At 43.1% G+C, this 18,557-nt stretch overlaps 1 protein-coding gene across 1 annotated transcript in view; it reads left to right on the top strand.

Moving 5' to 3' along the window:
- Positions 1-18,557, top strand: part of RCSD1 (RCSD domain containing 1) — a 136,733-nt gene that overhangs the window by 1,091 nt on the left and 117,085 nt on the right. The gene's annotated exons all lie outside the window — the stretch shown is intronic.

Here is an 18,557-nt window from a genome sequence, read left to right on the forward strand (position 1 = left end):
TTTCCGGCTTTTCTCATACATTTACTATGATTTCCGGCTTTTCTAATACATTAACTATGGATTTCTGGCTTTTTCAATACATTTACTATGATTTCCGGCTTTTCTAATACATTTACTATGGATTTCTGGCTTTTCTAATACATTTACTATGGATTTCCGGCTTTTTCAATACATTTACTATGATTTCCGGCTTTTCTAATACATTTACTATGGATTTCCGGCTTTTCTAATACATGTAATATGATTTCCGGCTTTTCTAATACACTTACTATGGAGTTCCAGCTTTTTCAATGCATTTACTATGTTTCCAGCTTTTACCCTCTTCCAACTCCCTGCTGCTTATTGTGAGTGTTTTGGGGCTCGATCCAATTAGGTGCGAATTGCAAGTAGCGAGTTTGTTTCTTGAAACTCGCCGCGAAGCGCGCTCCCAACAATTCTCCAATCCAATTAAAAATGCCTATTCGCACTACTCACAGCGGAGGGGTTGCGAATTCACTGCCAAATGAGATTTGCGAGAAATGCATGAAAATGTGGGGAGACCATCCTGGACCCCCAAAATGGATAATTTTGTTAGCAGGACCGTATAGACGGCTGTTTGTGGCCATTAGGAAGTTACTGTAGGTTTTGAAATGGTGTCAAATGGCTGATTTGTGCTTTTAAAAAAAAAAAAAAAAATGCAATAAAATGATAAAAAACAAACTTTTTCCGTTTAATCTTTAACGAATTAAACGAAAATTGGAAAAAAAAAAAAGTAGGAAAAAGGGTGACTTTGGTGTACTTTGAGGGCACCTTGAAAAATGGAAAAAAAACGATGAAAAAAATTATTTTTCAACTAAAAAATTATTGTAATTAAATTTGGGGTGCCTAAACTAACGAAAAAGTTGATTTTGGGGTAATTTGAGGAATTTTTTTTTTTTTACCTCAAATAATGACATGTAATTATCAGACTGAAAAAACTAATTAGAAACTTCCAATTGGTCATTAGGGGGGGGTGTCCAAGGGGTTCAGCATATATATCACACCATGAACGCAAACAGTAATATATGAATGCATATATAAATACATATTCCAAGATCTATAACACAGGAAAATCCAACTACGGTATATATTACGCACTAATCAGGCATGTTATCTTGACTCATGAAGTTGCAGTAAACATGTCAGCCCAGTAGATGGCGCACCAAGAAGCATCTATTTGTGTTAATACCGGAAGGAGAAACTGGATATATTGTTTACAAAGACATTTTGTGATCAATGTCTACAATATAAAATACATATCACAATATTAGCTGCCACTTCTGTCTTTGTAAAATTAGTTCAACTGAGCAATAACAGACATCCACGCAAGCGAAGCTGCAGGCAAACAATAGTTTTTAATATAATTTGTGCTGCATGCAGCATACTACATCACAACTTGCGCTGGGGGAACTAATACCAGCCATCTTGCGGAATCCAGCTGGCTGCCCAGGTTCCTGACATGAGCCAGAGGACTGCAAGATTGCTGCCGCCGCCCGTCCGCCTGAGTCAGCAGCACTGCAGTCAGGTACAAGCTGTATCATAGCCCCCAGGAGTGCCAGCTGCACTGGTACTCTTACACATGATGTGAGCACAGGGCTCACATCATTGTGATTGGCCTCTGGCCTCCCTCTCCCCATGTGTGCCTCTGCCCCCCCCTCCTACCCATTTGTGCCTCTGCCCCCCCTCCTACCCATTTGTGCTTCTGATCCCCCTCCTACCAATTTGTACATCTGACCCCCTCCTGCCTATGTGTGCCTCTAAGCTACCCTCCCCATGTGTGCCTTCCACCCCTCCCCTACCCATGTGCAGGGGCGCCGAGAGGGGGGGAGCGGGTACAGATTGCCCGGGCTTTCTGAGGGGCCCGGCGGGGGCCTGGGTCCGGCGCCGCCCTCCCTCACAGCAGCCCAGCACACAGCGTGTACTGAGCTGCAGTTGGAGACTGCTCGTGGCTGCTGAGGAGCAGCCACAGCAGTCTCCTATGCCTGTGCGGGGGAGCGATCACACTGATCACACCCCCCCTGGCTTTGCACCGGGATGAGGGGGCTCAGAGCGCAGCGACGCTGCAAATTTTTTTTTCTATCGGCAAGGGGGCGTGGCCACGCCTCCCGCAATTAGGCCACACACCCCATTACCGGGGCCGCCACGGCTCTTGGCGGGCCTGCCCATGTGTGCCTTCCACCCCTCTCCTACCCATGTGTGCCTCTAACCCCTCTCCTACCCGTGTGTGCCTCTTTCCCCTCGCCTACCCATGTGTGCCTCTTTCCCCTCGCCTACCCATGTGTGCCTCTGAACAACCCTCCCCATATGTGCCTCTGACCCCCCTTCCCATGCCTCTGACCTCTTCCCCTTCTCTTACTGCGATCCCACAGCCATCCCCAACTGTGATTTTGCCTCCTATCCTAGACTGGTGGCTGACGATCAATAGTAGCGTGGGTGGGCGGACCTTGTTCGATGCCGCATAACTGAACATAAAGATGGCAGATAAGCACAATTTTCCTTTTTTCTAAAACATTTGGGGCCCCTTCAAAATGTGTTTTATGTGGATCATACTTTTTCTTTCTTCTTTTTTTTATATGGATCTGGTAATTTCAATATTAATATACATTTAGTATGGATTTTGTTTTGCTGTTGGTGTGTGTGTGTAAATTTACAGCAGTTTTCTCTTACATTTCTGTATTTGTCTAGTTTTATATATTCTATTATAGATTGACACCCACCCCCACAGCCCACAATTTGACTTTTTTTTTTTTTTTTATTGGTTTACACACCAATTGATCCCACCGTTGCTGTAGCTCAGCCCACTGGTATTGTGCTCTGTGGTCAGCTAATTTTGGGCACAATTCTTTCCTGTGGTTTCGTAACTTTTCACCGTGACAGTACCCGTCGATTTTACATCAAGTCTCATCGTTGGATGGGTGTATACACTGTGTTACTGTCTGCTACACTTGCACTACTCTTGTTGTGTCCCCTGCATTACTGGACAGCAGTGTCCATGCTGCTGAATGATTATACTTGCTTCTTTGACCTCCCAATTTTTTTCTGTAGCCCTATGACATTGGCTTCACCCCCTGCAGTGGCATAGAACATGCACCACAGTATATATCGCTGAGGGCTCCACATATGCAAAGGCTGGGCCTGTATCTACAAATGTGTGCACACGCAGTGCATGATTATGTGTCCAAGCCTTGCAATGCCAGTTAGAGCCGCCAGGTGACCCTGAGTCCGGAATGGGAGTAGCTTGGTAATAATAGAGGAGCTGATGTAGAGTGTAAGTGTATTTTTTGTGCACAAATGACCCTTTGTATTGTGCATGCTCACAAAGTTTACAACATATCTACCCACTGTCGATGCGCCTGTCAATCTGTATAACAGGCAGGCTGAGGCAGTGCAGCAATGTCATGGGCGGGCCTGGCAGGCATTGCGGCAGGAGCCGGTGCGGGGATCAAGTATCGGATCCTGGCGCCAGAAGTGCAGCGGTGTGATGTAGAGATGTGTCCCTAGTGGGACACATCAGTGGCCAGCGTTGGGACAGTGTGTATGCTTCCAAGCGCCAGACAAGCAGCAGCGGCAGGCAGCCCCAGTTTAAATCTGGTGCTGGACACGAACTCGCAGCGTCTTACTTCAGACACCGCCGAGCAGAGCATTTTGTTTGGCAGTGGCGGTCAAGACAAGCAGATGTCGGGTGAAGAGCTCTGGCGGCTGCGGAAGAAGCCAGAAGACCGTGACCAGGACGGGTCAGTGGCAGAAGATGGGGACAGGAGAGTGCTGCAGGTGGTGGGAAGTAAAAAGCTAAATGAAGTTCCCCACTGCAGCCTCTTCCAACTTACCAGTAGGTAGCCTTACCCTTCCCCCACCCTACTGTATGTGTGTAATGTGGCTGATGGGCACTACTATGTGTGTAATGTGGATAAGGGGCACTACTGTGTGTGTAATGTGGATAAGGGGCACTACTATGTGTGTAATGTGGATAATGGGCACTACTATCTGTGTAATGTGGATAATGGGCACTACTGTGTGTGTAATGTGGATAAGGGGCACTACTGTGTGTGTAATGTGAATAAGGGACACTACTGTGTGTGTAATGTGGATAAGGGGCACTACTGTGTGTGTGTAATGTGGATATGGGGCACTACTGTGTGTGTAATGTGTATAAAGGGCTCTACTGTGTGGTGTAATGTGGATACTGGGCACTACTGTGTGTGTAATGTGGATAATGGGCACTACTATGTGTGTAATGTGAATAAGGGGCACTACTGTGTGGTGAAATGAGTATAAGGGGCACTACTGTGTATCAAACACAATGAAAAAATACTTAACATGCAAATAGCATGAGAAGAAAAGGACAAATAAGCCTATATGGGCGCACTCTTGTATATAATCAGAAACAAAATGGTAGTGAGATAATAAGTATATTAATAAAACTTAACGTTTATTATGTGACTTCTTAAAAAAGGAAATATCCCCAAATTGAAACAAAAAATTAGAAATTTAATATTTAGAAAATATATATATGTATATAATTATCAAGGACACAAATGAATAATAATATTCAAAGAAAAGGGTCCAATAAAAAACAGGTGATATAAGTGTACAATACACTGGAGTATATATATGTATTTAAGGCGAAAATAATATCAATTCGTAAGATATCTGATCCGGTATGAGGAATAAACTGTACCAGATTCAGATGACACACAAAACAAATGATCAAATTATAAGGTTCTGATACCTGTAGAAAATTAGAGATGCTCTATCTAGATTGAATCAATTGACAATGGTACTTTCAACAATGTTATAAAGCACAATCCATAATATAGCAGCACTTTCTAGAAAAAAACAATGTATTAAAATTAAAAACTATGATGATGTATATTTAGACATTTATGAATCCATTGATACAGGGTCAGAATGTCTGTATGTTATGTATAAATCACAATAATCAGCATAAATGATTAGTTAAACAAATGCAAGAAATAATTTAGCATAGGAAATATTGAATGTAAATACCATTTATGAATAAATCATAACTTGATAGAAAAAGATGAAAGAAGTAAGACCTGGGAGGTATAAACGTGAACCCACTTCCAGTGTGCGTGTGCCCAATCTCGTCTGATCTTGGAAGCTATACACAACTGGGCCTGGTTAGTACTGGGATGGGGGACCTCCTGAGAATACCGGGTGTTGTAGTTAATCAGAGTCTAGGCTTTCCTTGTACCAGCCCATGAAGGCTTTTACCTGAAGATCGAAACCCAGTCTCATGTGGAAATGGAAAAGATGAGAAAAGAGAAAGGACGATATGCAATAATCATTTAGAAACCTCTACTCTTGAAAAGGAACATTTTTTTATAATAGAATTCAAACACCATGAGCCTCTGCTTATAACTTTAACATGTAATTTTAACCTATTTATTTGTAGTCCCCTATCTCTTCCCAACTTTAAGAAGAAGGGACAGAATTATGAATTTTTTCAGTTGGAATTACACCCATTATTTTTTATGATAGGCATCTATTAGCTGTACCTAGTGACATCAACTATTGATTTCTATCAACAACATTCCTTTCATACTTGCATACATAATTGATCTTTTTTATGGCTTATACATAAAGTATCTAATTACACCATATGATGATTTGTACCAAGGATAGTGATATTATCGGTGGACAGCTCTATGCTCAAGCGTCCAGATCCGCATAATTTATTATTGATTTTATCTATTTTTAGATCCGCCCCATTATTATTAAAAGGTACCAAAATCGATGGACAGTAATGACGGCAACTAAGGGCGGAAGTTAGCCACACTTCTCAAAAGTGCTGGCGGATGTGCAGGACATGAACGGCATAACACAGACTGGTAGCCGGAGGAGGTGTGGAGCGCTGCACGTGATCGCGTGTCATGGACGTATGACGGAAACACGCAAGCGGGAGTACAGCGGTGCTATGATGTTCCGGGGCGAGGCACATGACCGGACGTGATGGAGGAGCGATGAAAGGCAGGACGAGCATGTTAGCCTGTCCCGGAGCGGGACACGTGACCGGACATGATGTAATAGGCCTGGCGGAAGTATACACATGTAAGGGCGGAGGCATGTGATTATTCCAAACCTGATGGTCTAAACTAAACAAAAGTTTTTATGGACATTGCCAAAAGTTGTCATGGACATTGCCTATGGTGAACCTTTAGATACTAGGCGCCCCCCATAAAGATATGCGCCATATTGGAGCTTTTGACATGTGATTTGGATGCACAATTGAACTGTGACCCGGAAGTTCACAGTCCCTAATGGAAGGTGGAAAAGGGGTATAAATAGGTGACCACCATTCCCTAACCTTCATCCCCAGGAAGAAGTCAACGGACGAAACGCGTTGGTCTTTATCGCTTGCCCATGAGATTTACATCCAGACTCTCTTACATTGATATTCAGATAAGCTAAATTCTCCTTTTTACTTCTGAAAAACAAAATAATTTTTTATTGCTTATTTATTGCTAACTGGTGGTTATTCCTCTTCTAGGAACTACAGTGTTTATTTTTATCTTTTTAAACTTTATAAAATTTGTATTTTAAATGGTATTAGCAATCTTTTGTCACTTCATTGGTCTATGCTGCTAAAGGTATTTTCATTGTACTAAGCACTTTATTATTTTATGTTTTAATATACATTTGTTTGGCTGATTATAAGCACATTGGCACGTAGCACTTTATATATATATCACCACGTATCAATAGCAGGTTGGTCGCCCACAGTCAATAACCCCCCTTTTATATATATATATATATATATATATATATATAGTGTGTGTGTGTGTGTGTGTGTGTGTATATATATATATGTATATAATTATCAAGGACACAAATGAATAAAAATATTCAAAGAAAAGGGTCCAATAAAAAACAGGTGATATAAGTGTACAATACACTGTAGTATATATATGTATTTAAGGCGAAAATAATATCAATTCGTAAGATATCTGATGCGGTATAAGGAATAAACTGTACCAGATTCAGATGAGACACAAAACAAATGATCAAATAATAAGGTTCTGATACCTGTAGAAAATTAGAGATGATCTATCTAGATTGAATCAATTGACAATGGTACTTTCAACAATGTTATAAAGCACAATCCATAATATAGCAGCACTTTCTAGAAAAAAAACAATGTATTAATAATAAAAACTATGATGATGTATATTTAGACATTTTTAAATCCATTGATACAGGGTCAGAATGTCTGTATGTTATGTATAAATCACAATAATCAGCATAAATGATTAGTTAAACAATAAACAAATGCAAGAAATAATTTAGCATAGGAAATATTGAATGTAAATACCATTTATGAATAAATCATAACTTGACAGAAAAAGATGAAAGAAGTAAGACTTGGGAGGTATAAACGTGAACCCACTTCTGCTGTCCCCTATCAAATCAAATGGGGGATGAAAGAGTGGGTGCAGTGTCAGTCCCAGGGGAAACAACAGACAGCGCTTCTGCTGTCTGAGAAATAGAAATGGGTCTCACCCGTTACCGAATGGTATTGCAGGGGGAGTCACCAACTAGCACTCAGATGAGAGAGCGCAATAGTAGCAATAGAAAGTACCTCTCCGGAAGAATCTGGCAGGACGTGCGTTTCGCCGGGAGGCTTGGTCACCTGATCACCTGATGTGAACTCTAGTTCCCTGCCTTTTATGAAGCATCCGCCCAATCCTAGGGCAGATGCTTCATAAAAGTGTTGAGTGATTCTGCACCCAACCAATCGAAAGAGGAGAGCTAAGCTCCAATCGTTTTGAGGAGGATGTGTTGAAAATCAGACAATTTGCATATGTAAACAGACACGCTCGGAGGCTTAGGGTAAATATTATAAAACATTATTGGAGGATTCCTATTAAAGAAAATTAATCAGCGCTGATATTAACTTAGCTAAGATACAAGCTAGAATGGAATTTGAGGTTATTTGCGATAAGAGACAGTTCAATATGAGGTAGTTCATTATAACCAACACAGAGTGGATAAAGGGAGCTATCAATTAGCCGAAAAATCACTCTGTGTGTTGCAAGATCATGCATTAAATAAATAAATAAAGAAGCACCTGGGGCACCCAAAACAAAACTTTAGCCAGAAAGAGGAAAGACTAAAATAAGGATGTCACACGCCGCCCTGGAGACCCCAGAATCAGACCCCGTCACCTACCTTTGCGGGTGCTGACCCGCGCTGTCTTCCGGCTCCCGCGCTGTGCGCTGCTTCCCTCTCTCTCTGGCCGGTCTCCGCTCTCCTCTGGAAGGTCCCGCTGCTCTGCTGCTCCCACGCTGGCTCCTGCTGGTCGCTGGTCCCCGCTGACTTCTTCTGAGAAGCGCTGTCCTCCGGTCCATGGGCGCGGCCATCTTGGATTGCCCATGTGACACGCTACCACCAATGAGGAGTCTTCTCCTTCTCTCTCAGCCTGTCAGCTCCCAGCGTCCACTATATAAGGTTCCCCAATGCTGACACAAGTTGCCAGTGCAACTAGTTTCCTAGTGAGCTTTCCCACTGTGCTCCAGTCGCTCCACGTAGCCACCCAGCTACCAACGTCTACCCACAGCTATCCAGCCGCTCCACGTAGCCACCCAGCTACCAACGTCTACCCACGGCTATCCAGCCGCTCCACGTAGCCACCCAGCTACCAACGTCTACCCACGGCTATCCAGCCGCTCCACGTAGCCACCCAGCTACCAACGTCTACCCACGGCTATCCAGCCGCTCCACGTAGCCACCCAGCTACCAACGTCTACCCACGGCTATCCAGCTGCTCCACGTAGCCACCCAGCTACCAACGTCTACCCACGGCTATCCAGCCGCTCCACGTAGTCACCCAGCTACCAACGTCTACCCACGGCTATCCAGCCGCTCCACGTAGCTTCTCAGCTCCTAACGTCCACACAAGGCTATCCAGTCTTTCCAAGTGGCTTCCAAGCTACCACACCACTTCTAGCAGAACTCAAATTCCCTATTAGTTCACTGCTTCCTCTCATGCGGAGGAACTTTATTAAACCAAGTCTCCTCCTGCGGGCATCTGCGCCAAGTGATACAGGTCCAAGGCCCAGTCCAGGAACACAGTCTTTAAATCCCACGATTGTGACAGTTTGCACTGGCCCGATGGACTCGGCAAGTGGTCAAGGATGGGTAGATCCCTCGCAGGATGTACTATCTTGTCTGGAAAGACAGGAGACCTCTCAGGCCCAGTTGATCCACTTCATCCAAGATATGTCGTCACGCTTGGACAACATTCAGTCCTTATTGGCTCATCCCGCTCCCGCTGGCTCCCAAGCCGCCTCTCCTCCTGTGGTGTCACCTGCTCCCCCGCTTCTACCTCCGGCTCATCTTCAGCTTTCCCCTCCGAGCAAGTTCGATGGCAACCCCAAACTATGCAGGGGTTTTTTAAACCAATGCGAAATCCAGTTCGAGCTACAATCAGCCAATTTTCCAACAGCCAGAACCAGGGTAGCATATATCATCTCTCTGCTCTCTGGCCAAGCACTCAACTGGGTCTTGCCCCTTTGGGAGAAATCTGATCCTTTGCTCTCCAACTACCCTGATTTTATTTCCACGTTTCGCAAGATCTTTGACGAACCTGGAAGAACCACTTCCGCATCAGCTGATATTCTACGCCTCCGTCAGGGTAGCAGGACCGTCGGTCAATATGTAGTCCAGTTCCAAACTCTGGCCTCAGAACTCAATTGGAACGAGGACGCTCGCATCGCTGCCTTTTGGAGTGGTCTTTCAGAAAGACTCAAAGACGACCTAGCTTCCCGTGACCTTCCAACCAATTTGGATGATTTAATTTCCCTTTGCAACAAGGTGGATCTTCGTCACAGGGAACGTGCCTTGGAAAGAGGCAAACTTGACAGCGGAAGGCCACGTCCAGCTTCCTGTTTGCCCTCTACTCCTATGGGCGAAGAACCCATGCAGGTCAACCGCTCTCGTCTATCGGCTGAGGAACGACAGAAAAGGCAGAGACAGAACCTCTGTATGTACTGCGGATCTCCTCAACACTTAGTTAGATCCTGTCCCATCCGTCCAATTCGTCCGGGAAACGCCTCCTAATAACTTATGACAGAGAGGTTAAGTTAGGAGTTGCCATTGAATCACATAGGAAGTCTGATTCCACCATCCAGGCTCACTTAAAGCTTCCCCGAGGTTCCAAAGCTGTATTAGCTCTTCTGGATTCTGGAGCAGCAGAGAACTTTGTCACTACGGACTTTGCCCAGAAACATCAAATCCCCATAGAAGCGTTGCCTCGGGTCATCACTTTAACCTCCATCGATGGTAGTCGCATTACTAGTGGAACCATCACCCATCATACAGCACCACTTAGACTTACCATTGGGGTGCTCCATACCGAACAACTGTCCTTCCTAGTGATTCCCAAAGCCTCTCATTCTTTAGTCCTTGGACTACCCTGGCTACAGAGACATTCACCACAAATTGATTGGACCACCATGCAAATAACCTCTTGGGGTTCCAATTGCTTCAAAGGCTGCCTTCAGCGGGTAGTACCTGTCCGATCTTCTGTCATACAGGATTCTACTGACCTGCCCAAAGCTTATGGTGGGTTTTTGGATGTCTTCAGCAAACAGAGTGCAGACCTATTACCTCCCCATCGTGATTGGGACTGCCCCATAGATCTGATTCCCAGGAAGAATCCTCCTAGAGGCCGAACCTACCCTCTATCTCTCCCTGAGACTCAAGCTATGTCGGAGTACATTAAAGAGAACTTAAGTAAAGGCTTCATTCGACCCTCCATGTCTCCAGCCGGGGCTGGATTTTTCTTCGTAAAAAAGAAAGACGGTGGGCTGTGCCCATGTATTGACTACCGGGGTCTTAATGAGATAACTATTAAGAATCGCTACCATCTTCCTCTGATAACAGAGTTGTTCGATAGAGTCAAGGGAGCCACAGTTTTTACCAAACTCGACCTAAGAGGGGCCTATAATTTAATTCGTATCCGTCCAGGCGATGAATGGAAAACGGCCTTCAACACCAGGGATGGGCACTACGAATATCTCGTTATGCCCTACGGCCTCTGTAATGCTCCAGCCGTCTTCCAGTTTTTCGTTAACGAAATCTTCCGGGATCTTTTGTACAAGAGTGTGGTCATGTACTTGGACGACATTTTGATTTTTTCTCAAGACCTCCAAACTCATCGAGACCAGGTGAAGGAAGTCCTTCTGAGATTGCGGTCCAATCAACTTTTTTGCAAATTAGAGAAGTGTCTGTTTGAAGTCTCAAGTGTACCATTCCTGGGGTACATCATCTCCGGAACAGGCCTTCAAATGGATTCCTCAAAACTACAAGCCATTCTTGATTGGTCTCTTCCTTCTTCCTTAAAATCCATACAAAGGTTCCTAGGATTCGCCAACTATTATTGCAAGTTTGTGAAAGGTTTTTCAACACCGGTAGCTCCTATTACAGCTCTCACCCGTAAGGGAGCAGATCCAACTAAGTGGCCCGTCGAAGCTACCTCGGCATTTCAACTCCTTAAGCAAGCCTTCATCTCCGCTCCCATCTTAAAGCAACCGGATTCCACCTGGCCATTTATCCTGGAGGTGGACGCATCCTCCGAAGGTGTTGTTGCTGTGCTTTCCCAGCGGTTTGAAGATGAAAAACTTCATCCCTGTGGTTTCTTTTCACGGAAGTTTTTGCCTGCAGAAAAAAACTACACCATCGGGGATCAAGAGTTACTCGCCATGAAACTAGCCCTCGAGGAATGGCGATATCTTCTAGAAGGAGCCCATTACCCCATTACCATTTTCACAGACCACAAGAACCTGCTTTATCTTAAATCCACAAATTGCCTGAACCCTCGTCAAGCCGGGGGCAATGTTTTTCTCCAGGTTTAACTTCAAACTCTCCTATCGCCCTGGCTCACAAAACCTCAAAGCAGATGCACTCTCCCGTTCCATGACAAGCGACCCTGATCTACCCATGGAACAGCCCCAACCAATCCTGAATCCAGCTTTCTTCGCCTCCACCAAATTATCTTCTATACCCCCGGTTGGGAAGACCTTCGTCGCTCCAGAACTCCGCAAGAAGTTGCTGCATTGGACCCATGCGTCCCGGTTCTCTGGACACTTGGGTATGGATAAAACCCTTGAATTCATCCAGCGGTCCTATTGGTGGCCTTCGATGAAAAAGGTACCAACGTCTACCCACGGCTATCCAGCCGCTCAACGTAGCCACCCAGCTACCAACGTCTACCCACGGCTATCCAGCCGCTCCACGTAGCCACCCAGCTACCAACGTCTACCCACGGCTATCCAGCCGCTCCACGTAGCCACCCAGCTACCAACGTCTACCCACGGCTATCCAGCCGCTCCACGTAGCCACCCAGCTACCAACGTCTACCCACGGCTATCCAGCTGCTCCACGTAGCCACCCAGCTACCAACGTCTACCCAAGGCTATCCAGCCGCTCCACATAGCCACCCAGCTACCAACGTCCACACAAGGCTATCCAGTCTTTCCAAGTGGCTTCTCAGCTCCTAACGTCCACACAAGGCTATCCAGTCTTTCCAAGTGGCTTCCAAGCTACCACACCACTTCTAGCAGTACTCAAATTCCCTATTAGTTCACTGCTTCCTCTCATGCGGAGGAACTTTATTAAACCAAGTCTCCTCCTGCGAGCGTCTGCGCCAAGTGATACAGGTCCAAGGCCCAGTCCGGGAACACAGTCTTTAAATCCCACGATTGTGACAAAGGATAAACGATAATAAATACTAAATACATACTAATAATGCAGGTAGTATCTTATGAAAGAAAATACAAGGTCAAATATTAATGAAATAGTATTAAAATAATATATGTATAGGTTAGTGCAAGGAAAAGTGAGTAATGTATGTACCTGAGAATAATAAAAAGAGGATGATGGAAAAGATAATATATCATGGGGACAGGGTGAAAGGAAAATGGATAATTGTATAACCTATATAAAATAATTAGTGAGTGTATATGAATGTAATAGTGAGACATAGGGAAATGATGCATGGGGTGAAAGATTGCATTAGGATTGTAATAAGATAGTGTATGAAGACACATAAGTATATGTATATATTAGTTATATCATTATATCCACACATTAGAATGTGAAGAGTAAAAACATTTTTTGTGAATAATGAAAATAAACAAAAAATATAATTTAAAATAAAAGATGGGGGAGAAATGAAAAGAGCAAATTATTTACTCCGTGATAATTGAAAAAAGATCTGTGTATGCAATATTAAGCACATAAAGGCCCTGATTCAGAGCCGGATGCTCTGACCAGAGCGCTCGCTCTGAAAGGGCCCTCCTCCATTAAAATGGAGCGTCCTCCTGGACGCTCGTATAGCTGTGGGTCACCACCCACAGCATATACGAGCGTGCAAAAAGATGGTCGCGATGATCTTGACCATCGCGACCATCGGACTTGCGAGGGAAACCCTGCGGTCGGGTTTCCCAGCCGCAAGGCCAGGAGTGATTTTGGCTCTATCAGAGCCAAAATCACTCCCACTGACATCACTAGTGATGTCAGTGGGGCCGGCTTCAGACGGTAGGCGTTCCCATGGGAACGCCTCCGTCTGGCAGGCACGCCCCCAGCACGCCCACCAAAGGGAGCGTGCTGTCAATCAACATCGACAGCACGCCCCCTTTGGTGCGAGACCCTGAGCGATGGAAAGCCCATCGCTCGCCGGGTCTCGCACATGCGCACGACGGAGCCCCCTCCGTCGTGCGCATGCGCAGTGGGGAACATCGACCCACTTGCGAGCGTACTGCTGCTCGCGAGTGGGTCTGAATGACCCCCAAAGTGTGAAAGAAAGGAAAATCTACGCAGAAAAATTAATAGGTTGTTGTTTAAAGGAACAGAAACATATATATTTTTTACTTAATTTATATCTAAATTTTATCTATTTAATATTTTACTGTAATTCCTGGAAGGGATGGAAAGAGTAAAACGTTCAATCAGTCAGCAAGACACTAAAGTTGATATTCTCTTTCAGACCTTCAGGTAATAGTGTACCCAACCTGAAGATCCACTCAAGGCAGAATACCTTTAGATCTTGTGTCCTACCAGAATGTACGTGATGAAAATGTCTGGCCACTGTAGTAAGCTGTTTCATTTTTAACATATCTGTGCTGGCATTCCGTACATTACCAATATGCTCTAGGATTCTGATCTTTAACATCCTTGAAGTCATGCCAATATATTTCTTCTCGCATGTACAAGTGATACAGTAAATAACATTAGTAGCTCTGCAATTATAGAACTCTCTAATGTTAATGGTCTGACCAAATTCGTCTCTCATTGTATCAATATTTAGTATGTGTGAGCATATTTTGCAGTTTCCACAAGGGTAACTGCCTGTGATGGAGGGAGCTTTTCTGTGATTTGTGGTGAAATTACTTTTAACCAAGTGGTCTTTAAGGTTCGGTGCTCTTCGCCAGCTCATGTTGACTTTGTCTTCCAAACTTTTAGCCAAGTCGACATCGGCTAATAAGATGTGCCAATGTTTCTGTAGCGTATTCTTAACCTCTTTCCAATTATTGCAGAAGTCACCAATGAACCTGATAGTATTAGTATCATTACTTTGGATTTTATCACTAAAAATAAGGGATTCCCTTCTTATATCAAGGACTTCCTTTTTAGCTCTCTTAATCAATCTTTTGCTATACCCCCATTCATACTGTCTTGTGGTAAGGTCTTTGGATTTCAAAAGTGTCTTGATTCGAACAATTCCGTCGCAGCCTTAGAAATTCTCCTTTAGGGATGTTCTTTATAGTAGGAGGAAAATGTGAACTGTCACTATGGAGTACACTGTTAGTGGATGTCTCCTTCCTGAAGATTTCTGTACAGATTTTGTTATCCATACCTCTCAAAATCTTGAGATCCAAGAATGCAATGTTGGTACTGCTACTGTTACATGTTAGCTTGAGATTGATGTTATTATCATTAAGATGTTCAATAAAACCATCAAGCTCAGTCCTGGACCCATCCCATATCATCAGGATGTCGTCTATATAGCGCATCCAGATGACAATATGTTGGGTATGGGATTCATTGTGGTCTTGAAAGACATGTTCTCTCTATCTCCACCCTAAGAAGAGGTTGGCGTATGTGGGTGCACACGCCGCCCCCATAGCAGTCCCTCTAGTTTGAATGAAGAAACGATTGTTGAAAGTAAAATAATTGTGATGTAACACAAAGTCTAGAAGTTCCAGAAGAAATTGTTGGAAGTCTCCTAATCCTTCCATGGTAAGAAAATATTTGACTGCTTGGATCCCTAAGTTGTGAATGATGGAGGTGTACAGAGATTCAACATTCAGACTGACAAGAAGATGATGATCATCAAGAATAATGCTGTGTATTTTTCTCAAGACATCTGTTGTGTACCTAATATATGATGGGAGACTGAGGACATGTTGCCTCAGATGAATATCGAGAAAACAGCTAGCTTGTTCCAGGAGTCCTCCATTACCTGACATTATAGGTCTACCCGGTGGGTTCATCAGATTTTTATGAACCTTGGGTAAAAGGTAGAATGTCGGCGTTCTTGGGTGTGATACCCAGAGGTAATCATATTCCATCTTTGTTATAGTACCATTAAAGAAAGCCTTATCAATGATCCTAGAATAACGAGTTTTAAAATTGTCAGTGGGATCGAATAGAGTTGTTTGATAACAAGAGATATCCTGTAATTGATTTTTGGCTTCTTTAAGGTACATTTCTAGAGGCCAGATCACAATGTTGCCACCTTTATCTGATGGTTTTATGACCACATCGTTCCATTTACTGATGTCTACCATAGCCCTCCTAAGTGATGGATTGAGGTTAACTGTAGGTTTATAGTATTTTTGGCATTTATAGATATTATCAAAGTCCTTAGACACTAATTTAAGAAACACACCAACCTCAGGGCAGATGTTCTCTGATGGAAAAAATGTGGAGCGTTTTTTTACATTTAGGCCATGAGGTGATAGGTTGGGGTTCTGTGTCTTGCGCTAATTCCTCTAAAGCTATAAGTGCATCGGCTTCTAATTGTGGGACATGGTCCATGTTGACAACAGTAGTGGCAAATTTTTGTTTTGGGTGCCCCAGGTGCTTCTTTATTTATTTAATGCACGATCTTGCAACACATAGAGTGATTTTTCGGCTAATTGATAGCTCCCTTTATCCACTCTGTAATGGTTATAATGAACTACCTCATATTGAACTGTCTCTTATCGCAAATAACCTCAAATTCCATCCTAGCTTGTATCTTAGCTATGTTAATATCAGCGCTGATTAATTTTCTTTAATAGGAATCCTCCAATAATGTTTTATAATATTTACCCTATGCCTCCGGGTGTGTCTGTTTACATATGCAAATTGTCTGATTTTCAACACATCCTCCTCAAAACGATTGGAGCTTAGCTCTCCTCTTTCGATTGGTTGGGTGCAGAATCACTCAACACTACAGCCCTAGGATTGGGCGGATGCCTCATAAAAGGCAGGGAACTAGAGTTCACATCAGGTGATCAGGTGACCAAGCCTCCCGGTGAAACGCGCATCCTGCCATTTCCAGCGCACAGATCTCTGCCAGCACACATGCAGCCTTGACCCACGGATTCTTTTGGAGAGGTACTTTCTATTGCTACTATTGCGCTCTCTCATCTGAGTGCTAGTTGGTGACTCCCCCTGCAATGCCATTCGGTAACAGGGGTGAGACCCATTTCTATTTCTCAGACAGCAGAAGCGCTGTCTGTTGTTTCCCCTGGGACTGACGCTGCACCCACTCTCTCATCCCCCATTTGATTTGATAGGGAACAGCAGAAGTGGGTTCACGTTTATACCTCCCAGGTCTTCCTTCTTTCATCTTTTTCTATCAAGTCATGATTTATTCATAAATGGTACTTACATTCAATATTTCCTATGCTAAATTATTTCTTGCATTTGTTTATTGTTTAACTAATCATTTATGCTGATTATTGTGATTTATACATAACATACAGACATTCTGACCCTGTATCAATGGATTCATAAATGTCTAAATATACATCATCATAGTTTTTATTTTTAATACATTGTTTTTTTCTAGAAAGTGCTGCTATATTATGGATTGTGCTTTATAACATTGTTGAAAGTACCATTGTCAATTGATTCAATCTAGATCGATAATCTCTAATTTTCTACAGGTATCTGAACCTTATTATTTGATAATTTGTTTTGTGTCTCATCTGAATCTGGTACAGTTTATTCCTTATACCGCATCAGATATCTTACGAATTTATATTATTTTCGCCTTAAATACATATATATACTCCAGTGTATTGTACACTTATATCACATGTTTTTTAATTGGACCCTTTTCTTTGAATATTTGTATTCATTTGTGTCCTTGATAATTATATACATATATACTTTCTATATATTAAGTTTCTAATTTTTTGTTTCAATTTGGGGATATTTCCTTTTTTAAGAAGTCACATAATAAACGTTAAGTTTTATTAACATACTTATTATCTCACTACCATTTTGTTTCTGATTATATACAAGAGTGCGCCCATATAGGCTTATTTGTCCTTTTCTTCTCATGCTATTTGCATGTTTAAGTATTTTTTCATTGTGTTTGACACAAATTCCTTGGGCGCACCACCAACTAAGAATTATTGAAAAATTCAATTAACATTTAACAACCATGTTGGTATTATCATCTTATGATTAATTACTGTCTTACTTATGTACTAGTGCGGACTCATATTTTTGTTTCTGTGCACTACTGTGTGTGTAATCTGTGTAAAAGGCTCTACTGTGTGGCGTAACATGAATAAAAGGGTAAATATGAAACAATGTAAAAAGACACATCAAGAGGAAATAGTAGGTGGATGCAAACTTATAGTTTGCAAGGGGCGCCAAACACCCTAGCACCGTCCCTGCCCATTCACATAAAGATTGGAACGCGTTTTGTGCTTATACCTCATTACGGGGAGGGAGAGGGTGTGCAGTACAGTATGGTCGTGATCACACATGAGTTCTCACAGGCCGCACATCTGTCTTGAACAGTAGTGAATTATTCTTTTGTATTTCCTTCAGCTACCACTTGGAGGCAGCAGTTCTCCACTCGTTCTGCTGCTATATACCTACCAACACTTGGGTTGTAGTTTCACATGTTACAATGATTTATCGATACATCTGTCCCGGGCTTTTTTTGCTTTTTGCAATTCGATTTGTCTGTCAGTACACCTAGACATCTGTTTATATTGTATAACCTGCTTATTATAGCCACGTGCCGAAATGTACAGCACATTTATTCCAGGGCCTTGTCTACCTCCCCAACCGCCCTGGTGAGACCTGAGTAGTTGGGTAAATAGAAACATAGAATTTCATGGCAGATAAGAACCACTTGGCCCATCTAGTCTGCCCCTTTTCATGTATCCTTTAGGCAGCTTAAACCCTATTTGCTCCCTACGTCTCCCTTAAGGATACTCTTATGCCTATCCCAAGCGTGTTTAAATTGCTCCACCTTTTTAGCTTCAACCACATCAGATGGGAGG

This window comes from Taudactylus pleione, unplaced genomic scaffold (assembly GCF_031769625.1).
Source record: "Taudactylus pleione unplaced genomic scaffold, aTauple2 ptg000361l, whole genome shotgun sequence".
Classification (NCBI taxonomy): Eukaryota; Metazoa; Chordata; class Amphibia; order Anura; family Myobatrachidae; genus Taudactylus; species Taudactylus pleione.